Here is an 8,843-nt window from a genome sequence, read left to right on the forward strand (position 1 = left end):
GCCGTGTGAAAAGATTCAAGTTACTGATCAGCGACTCAACCCTGAATTAGAGAGGTAAACGACCATCCATAAGACAGTCACCCTCCTGGAAGCCGATCAAGAAACCTACAGACCCCTTTCACAGAAATCACCGGTGATTGGTGGGAGTGTAACTGACAGTTAACCTGTAAGTCTATGTCGTTGTCTTTTGTTTGAATTGTTTACTTGTCCGCTGTGCGGGGGAAATGATAAGACAAGCGAAACTACGTAGCTAATACTGTTGTAACGGGGATCCTTATTGTAGCAACACACTTTTGGAGGGAAGGCAATCCCGCGCTGTGTTAGCTAAGTTTTCATGTCATCGGGTATAGTTCATAAAGGTTGAAGCGTGTATGTTAGGATGGTAACGTTATAATAATTAAGGATGAAGTGTGAATTCATGCCAGGAATAATAAGTGTGAAGTTTGATTTCCTCCCTTCTGTAATAAGCAGCCAATTAGTTTTTTTCCTTTATTCATGTGTTTAATCTGATACTGTTATAGCGCCGGCTAAACTGTTTATGTATGTAAGCACTTCAGAGTTATACCAAGCTAATAAGTCACTCGTAAGATAAGGAGGTTGTAAGAGTGTGCTTAACTGTATTTTTCATTTACTTTATAGTTCTCACGGAAGGTGATAAAGCCGCCAGTTAAAATCAAGGAATGGTTGTGCTCGTGGTTACTGGAGGGAGCTACAGAAAGAGGAGTGCACAATTTGGCCCCTCTGCCGATCACTTTTCACCCTTGAAAGTCATGGTAGATACAAAAAAAGGTATATGAACACCTGATCGCTGATTAGTCTCAAAATTATAAAACACGTATTTCCCTGAATGTTCATCAGCCAAGGGCTGAATATAACACTTGTTGAACCACTTCAGCATCTCTGCTTTTCAAAGGCCCTTTACAGATTGGGCAATGTATGATTCCACACACGTGAGGTTTAGGGCTGTCTATTTTAAGGTTGTAATTGCAATGGCATTTTGGACATTTCTTGTTAATGTCACAACTGCTTACAGATTTACATGCCTTGGGGTGCCATGTTTGAATTTTGTGTTTTTCGTAGCAGTAGGCCGAACGACATGTGCATTGACAATCCGCACAGGGTGTTAGGTTTAAGGGTTTTATCGGACATGTTTCATCCAGACATACTGAACAATTATAATGACAAGAGTGCCCCCCCTTACGGGTGTAGCCTGTATGACAGGCTGGACACACATAATGCGCTCCTAAAAACGCTGTGATGTTGGTAATAGCATAATAATGGTCATTTCGCACATAAAAGTACAGAATCTGAAGATGAGGTTGTGGGTTGTTTTGGAATTTTAAGAGAGCTGCATTAGCTCTACTGTGGTACAAAACCACAATCTTGATGTTCAGAAAGTTTTCAAATTTGACTATATCAGAGAAAGCCACCGCATCCTGTAGACCTAGACCCACGGCAATTTGGAGCTCCCTAGCCTTTTGTAACGCCGCTAGATCAGTACAGGGTTGAGTAAATGTGCCAGGCCTATTGCAAAGCATAACTGATTGCCAGGATTGTGAATGTTTATGAGATATGCACTTTTATTGCTTATGATTTCTGATTGCATGAGACTATCAAGTGTCCTTCTCTGACCCCCTCCACCTAAGGGTGGAAATACTATTTGTACTATGAGCTCGAGGGTCCTATCAGCTATGATGGATTATTTAGAGTCGTTCCCAGAAGGGCTATACATTGTTCAAGATCTGCTGTGCCATTGGGTAAAACAAGAGATACAGTGTTTTGCATGTTATTTCCACAAATTTCAAGCTGTAAGACATCACGAGGTTCGGCAAAATCTGTTGCCCTGTCTAACAGTTCGTTCAGAGTGCCCAATATCATCACAGAAAAAACTGCATAATCAAGGTTCTGATTCAGCCATGTGAAATTTAAAAACGGTCGAATCTCTGTATTGCTGAATTTAGTTCGGTACACAACCCGGACACTTCTATCAAGACCATCTCCACCCTGATTTCTAAGACAATTTTCCAATTCCTCAAAAACATTGTATTGCGTTTCAGACTCTTCGGACATGGGAGTTAATGGCGGGGTCTGTGTGGGGTCCGGTGTAGAAGATCTTATGCTCTCATTCATCTGGTTAATTAAAGATATGAGGGCTTCAGGGATCTGGGATAACAGGTTTTCATCGGTCGTCCCGGACTTATTCATATGATTAATTAAGGCTATGAGTTCGGCGGGTTTTCTGTGATAACATGGTTTCATCGATCGGAATTATGTCTGATGTTACCCCTGCCTCATTCATTTGGTTAAATAAGGCTTGGAGTTTGGGCGGTAACTCAAAGCGAACCACATTTCTCCCGAATGAAGTGTCTGAGCTGAGAGTTGAGGACTAATGAAATCAGATTCCCTCCATCTCACAAAGATTGTGTCATCATCCACTTCATTTGAGGAAGACGACTGATTAAATATATAACAAATCAAATGTGTTTTTGTGTGTTAAAAAAAGGCATGTCAAAATACCTATCACATTACACATTTAGTAAAGACAAATGCATTTGAAACTTCACTCACAATAAAACGTTTGTATGACTTCATACCATTATTTTATCTATAGGATTAGGGAAAAAAGGTGCTTGTGCATTGATAACCACACCAAAGCACACTAAAGTAATAAAATAAAGATGGCACTACTAAAATTATATTTAAACAATAGCCTTCTGAATTTGCCATTTTCTTTCATTTGGATTATTTTGGCACAAATGAAAATGTGGCACTGAGTTGTCAGTGAGCTAGTTCATTATCCAAATGATGGTGGAAGGATGTAACTGCATGACTTGGAGATTGTGGACTAAAGGATGGGGCTGGATGGTGTTGAAGGCACTTGAGAAGTCGAAGAACATAATGCGGACTGCACAGCCTGCTCTCTCCAAGTGCTTATACACCTTGTAAAAACATGAACAGCAGTGCATCTTCCACACCTATCTTGACCTGGTAGGTAAACTGCAGAGGGTCAAGAATCCCCTGCGTCTACTGCTTTAGCTGTGCCAGAACCACTTTCTCAAACACCTTCACCAGCTGGGAGGTGAGTGCAACAGGCCTGAAGTTGTTCAGGCACTGCCCATTGATGTTTTTGGCTACAGGCAGGAGGATTTCCATGGTGTAGGTACAGTGGAGGTAGACGGTGACAGCATGAAGAGAAAGTGCAGGATCCAGCACAGTCCTTAAGCACCCGGGGTCTGACTCCAGCCAGTCCCACAGCCTTCCTGGCATTGGTCAGTTTGAATTGTTTCCTCCCCTGGTCAACAGTCAGAGTAATAGCTGGCCGGACTGGTCCTAGATTCTGCTGCTGTAATCTCTTCACAGACCTCTCTTTCTTCTGAGAAATCACAGTTGTAGAAGCGTGCAAAGAACTGGTTGAGCCCATCAGCTGGTGCCTCCACCGTTCCATCAGCTGACCGCCCACCATATTCAGGCTGCATCCCCTTTCACACCTCCCTGGTGTTGTTTGCGAGCAAACTGTTGCTTAATCTTGCTCATTTAGTCCCTCTTTTCTGCCCGTGTCAGTTTTTTAAATTCCTTCTGTGGACCCTTTCACACTCTCCATGTCACCCCCCAGGAATGCTTGTTTTTTCATATTGAGTGTGTTACAAATGTCTCTTGTAATCCATGGTTTGTTATTGGGGAAGCCATTCACTGCTCTCAGTGGAACAACATTGTCCATAGAGAAGTTGATATAGTCAGCAACACTGTTGGATAGAAGGTCTATGTCACCACCAGAGGCATCAATGAATGTATCCCACTCAGTACACTCAAAGCTTCAACTCTGAGTTTTACAGCTGTCCTGTGACCATTTTCATACCATGATGGTTTTGGGCTTCTGGCGCTGGACACGTGGTCTGTACTTGGGTAAGAGCTGAATAATATTTGGGTCAGCCTACCCCAAAGGGTGGAGGACATTGCATACGTTTGCACCCTCTACATTAGCATAAAGCAAGTCATTAGTCTCATCATTGTGTGGGGCATTTAACAAACTGGCTGAAGTTGGGGAGGCATAGATAGGGAGCAGTGGTTAAAATCCCCAGATATGAAAATAAATGCATCTGGAGAAGCCCTCTGCAGATCCCCTATGATAATGTCTGTTTGATTGTGACAATGACACCATTCTGGAGATGCCCTCTGCAGATCCCCTATGATAATGTCTGTTTGATTGTGATAATGACACCATTCTGGAGATGCCCTCTGCAGATCCCCTATGATAATGTTTGTTTGATTGGATTAATGACACCATCTGGAGATGCCCTCTGCAGATCCCCTATGATAATGTTTGTTTGATTGTGATAATGACACCATCTAGAGATGCCCTCTGCCGATCCCCTATGATAATGTATGTTTGATTGTGATAATGACACCATCTGGAGATGCCGTCTGCCGATCCCCATCATAATGTCTGTTTGATTGTGATAATGACACCATCTGGAGATGCCCTCTGACGATCCCCTATGATAATGTTTGTTTGATTGTGATAATGACACCATCTGGAGATGCCCTCTGCAGATGCCCTATGATAATGTGTGTTTGATTGTGATAATGACACCATCTGGAGATGCCGTCTGCCGATCCCCATCATAATGTCTGTTTGATTGTGATAATGACACCATCTGGAGATGCCCTCTGACGATCCCCTATGATACTGTTTGTTTGATTGTGATAATGACACCATCTGGAGATGCCCTCTGCAGATGCCCTATGATAATGTGTGTTTGATTGTGATATGTTCAGCATGACACCATCTGTTGACATACAAAAAGACTCACACTTTTTTACACATACTGTGTCAGACTCTATCCAAGTGCTCAAGTGCAAATCTGTCCAAAGTCACTGATTCAACAGGTACAGTGCCTTGCGAAAGTATTCGGCCCCCTTGAACTTTGTGACCTTTTTCCACATTTCAGGCTTCAAACATAAAGATATAAAACTGTATTTTTTTGTGAAGAATCAACAACAAGTGGGACACAATCATGAAGTGGAACGACATTTATTGGATATTTCAAACTTTTTTAACAAATCAAAAACTGAAAAATTGGGCGTGCAAAATTATTCAGCCCCTTTACTTTCAGTGCAGCAAACTCTCTCCAGAAGTTCAGTGAGGATCTCTGAATGATCCAATGTTGACCTAAATGACTAATGATGATAAATACAATCCACCTGTGTGTAATCAAGTCTCCGTATAAATGCACCTGCACTGTGATAGTCTCAGAGGTCCGTTAAAAGCGCAGAGAGCATCATGAAGAACAAGGAACACACCAGGCAGGTCCGAGATACTGTTGTGAAGAAGTTTAAAGCCGGATTTGGATACAACAATATTTCCCAAGCTTTAAACATCCCAAGGAGCACTGTGCAAGCGATAATATTGAAATGGAAGGAGTATCAGACCACTGCAAATCTACCAAGACCTGGCTGTCCCTCTAAACTTTCAGCTCATACAAGGAGAAGACTGATCAGAGATGCAGCCAAGAGGCCCATGATCACTCTGGATGAACTGCAGAGATCTACAGCTGAGGTGGGAGACTCTGTCCATAGGACAACAATCAGTCAGTATATTGCACAAATCTGGCCTTTATGGAAGAGTGGCAAGAAGAAAGCCATTTCTTAAAGATATCCATAAAAAGTGTATTTTAAAGTTTGCCACAAGCCACCTGGGAGACACACCAAACATGTGGAAGAAGCTGCTCTGGTCAGATGAAACCAAAATTGAACTTTTTGGCAACAATGCAAAACGTTATGTTTGGCGTAAAAGCAACACAGCTGAACACACCATCCCCACTGTCAAACATGGTGGTGGCAGCATCATGGTTTGGGCCTGCTTTTCTTCAGCAGGGACAGGGAAGATGGTTAAAATTGATGGGAAGATGGATGGAGCCAAATACAGGACCATTCTGGAAGAACCTGATGGAGTCTGCAAAAGACCTGAGACTGGGATGGAGATTTGTCTTCCAACAAGACAATGATCCAAAACATAAAGCAAAATCTACAATGGAATGGTTCAAAAATAAACATATCCAGGTGTTACAATGGCCAAGTCAAAGTCCAGACCTGAATCCAATCGAGAATCTGTGGAAAGAACTGAAAACTGCTGTTCACAAATGCTCTCCATCCAACCTCACTGAGCTTGAGCTGTTTTGCAAGGAGGAATGGGAAAAAATTTCAGTCTCTTGATGTGCAAAACTGATAGAGACATACCCCAAGTGACTTACAGCTGTAATCGCAGCAAAAGGTGGCGCTACAAAGTATTAACTTAAGGGGGCTGAATAATTTTGCACGCCCAATTTTTCAGTTTTTGATTTGTTAAAAAAGTTTGAAATATCCAATAAATGTCGTTCCACTTCATGATTGTGTCCCACTTGTTGTTGATTCTTCACAAAAAAATACAGTTTTATATCTTTATGTTTGAAGCCTGAAATGTGGCAAAAGGTCGCAAAGTTCAAGGGGGCCGAATACTTTCGCAAGGCACTGTATATCCTCCCTAAATCAAGTTTTCAGTTAAACAAAACAAGCTCACGTTGCGACAGTCCTGTTGAAATGTAATGTTCACAGACAGCTTATCTACCTTGTTGGGCAGTGAGCTCATGTTCCCCATGATGATAGATGGAAGGTAAGGCTTGTGTTGTCTCTGTGTGTCCCGCACTCTTTGTTTCATTTCCGGTGGACTGTAACCTTTCCACTTTGTCTGGTTGGAGCGGAAACAGTTCCTTGATTAAGTATGTCAATGAAGGTGTTTGTTCCACCATCACTGCCACCACCATTGTATCCAATAGATAGGCAAAATTCCGAATGATACTAAGGAGTTGAATGTAGCGATTTGTATCGATTGTGCATATAACCACCCCAGCACACCAGATGGACAGTCTGTTAAGATCCCTCTAGGATGCAATGACGACTGAGGGTCCCTTGGGCCACAGTGGTGACTTATCCACTACGTTCATGACCCTCCTCCTGTCTATGTAAGAGAGACTCAAATGAAACTCTATCTAACAGCTTTTCACACAAAAAATGACTGTTCACAATAGCGCAGTGAATTAAAGACATATGGAGTTTGCGTGTATGAGTATGTCTTTGTTTGTGGTGGACATATTGGAGCTTAGAGATGGCATGCGATTTGTGGAGCTGATGAGAGAGTATCATAGGAGGGGGTTGTAAGTTGGTCTGGTTGATATTGGGGCTTTAACAATACCTATATGTTTTATCAGTAATTGTGGAAATGAATTATACTTTATTTCAAATGTTCAGATGGAGTTGAAATGTTGAGGTATGATTAGATTTGGAAATGTCACTTCAAAGTCATGGATTTTATTGATTGCACGTACAGTACAAGTCAAAGGTTTGGACATACCTACTTATTCAAAGGTTTTTTTCTCCATTTTTACTATTCTCTACATTTTAGAATAATAGTGAAGACATCAAAACTATGAAATAGCACATATGGAATCATGTATTAACCAAAAAAGTTAAACAAAACAAAATATATATTTTTATTTTATATTCTTCAAAGTAGCTACCCTTTGCTTTGAAGACAGCTTTGCACACTCTTGGCATTCTCTCAACCAGCTTCACCTGGAATGCTTTTCCAACCGTCTTGAAGGAGTTTCCACATATGCTGAGCACTTGTTGCCTGCATATCCTTCACTCTGCGGTCCAACTCATCCCAAACCATCTCAATTGGGTTTAGGTTGGGTGATTGTGGAGGCCAAGTCATCTGATGCAGCACTCCATCACTCTCCTTCCTCCGCTGAGGTGCAGAAACCTGACGAACCGGCTGAGGCGTGAGAGCCTGATGAGCCGGCTGAGACCTCCCCAGTTGCCTCGGTTCAGGCACGGGAACATGTTAGTCAGCAGAGGCATGGGAGCCTATCGACCACACACTTTTTCTTCAAGACTGCACTTAAAGAAGAAAAGTTCCTCAAATTTTCCAGATTGACTGACCTTCATGTCTTAAAGTAATGATGGACTGTCATTTATCTTTGCTTATTTGAGCTGTTCTTGCCATCATATAGACTTGTTATTTTACCAAATAGGGCTGGGGATCCGCCAACCAAAGGAACAATCCCGGGCATCCGGAGCGGAGCAGACCAGTTTCATCATAGCGCTTGATGGTTTTTGCAACCACACTTGAAATTTTCCAGATTGACTAACCTTCATGTCTTAAAGTAATGATGGACTGTCATTTATCTTTGCTTATTTGAGCTGTTCTTGCCATCATATAGACTTGTTATTTTACCAAATAGGGCTGGGGATCCGCCAACCAAAGGAACAATCCCGGGGATCCGGAGCGGAGCAGACCAGTTTCATCATAACGCTTGATGGTTTTTGCGATTGCACTTGAAGAAACTTGAAAAGTTCTTGAAGTTTTCCAAATTGACTGACCTTCATGTCTTAAAGTGACGATGAACTGTCATTTCTCTTTGCTTATTTGAGCTGTTCTTGCCAAAATATGGACTTGGTATTTTACCAAATAGGGTCTTCTGTATACCACCCCTACCTTGTCACCCCTACAATTGATTGGCTCAAACGCATTAAGAAGGAAAGAAATTCCCCAAATTAACTATTAACAAGGCACACCTTGTAATTAAAATGCAATCCAGGTGACTACCTCATGAAGCTGGTTGAGAGAATACCAAGATTGTGCCAAGCTGTCATTAAGGCAAAGGATGGCTACTTTGAAGAATATCAAATATATCAAATATATTTAGATTTTTTTAACACTTTTTTGGTTACTTCATGATTCCATATGTGTTATTCCATAGTTTTGATGTCTTCACTATTATTCTACAATGTTGAAAACAGTAAAA

The sequence above is a fragment of the Oncorhynchus mykiss genome, chromosome 2 (assembly GCF_013265735.2).
Source record: "Oncorhynchus mykiss isolate Arlee chromosome 2, USDA_OmykA_1.1, whole genome shotgun sequence".
NCBI lineage: Eukaryota > Metazoa > Chordata > Actinopteri > Salmoniformes > Salmonidae > Oncorhynchus > Oncorhynchus mykiss.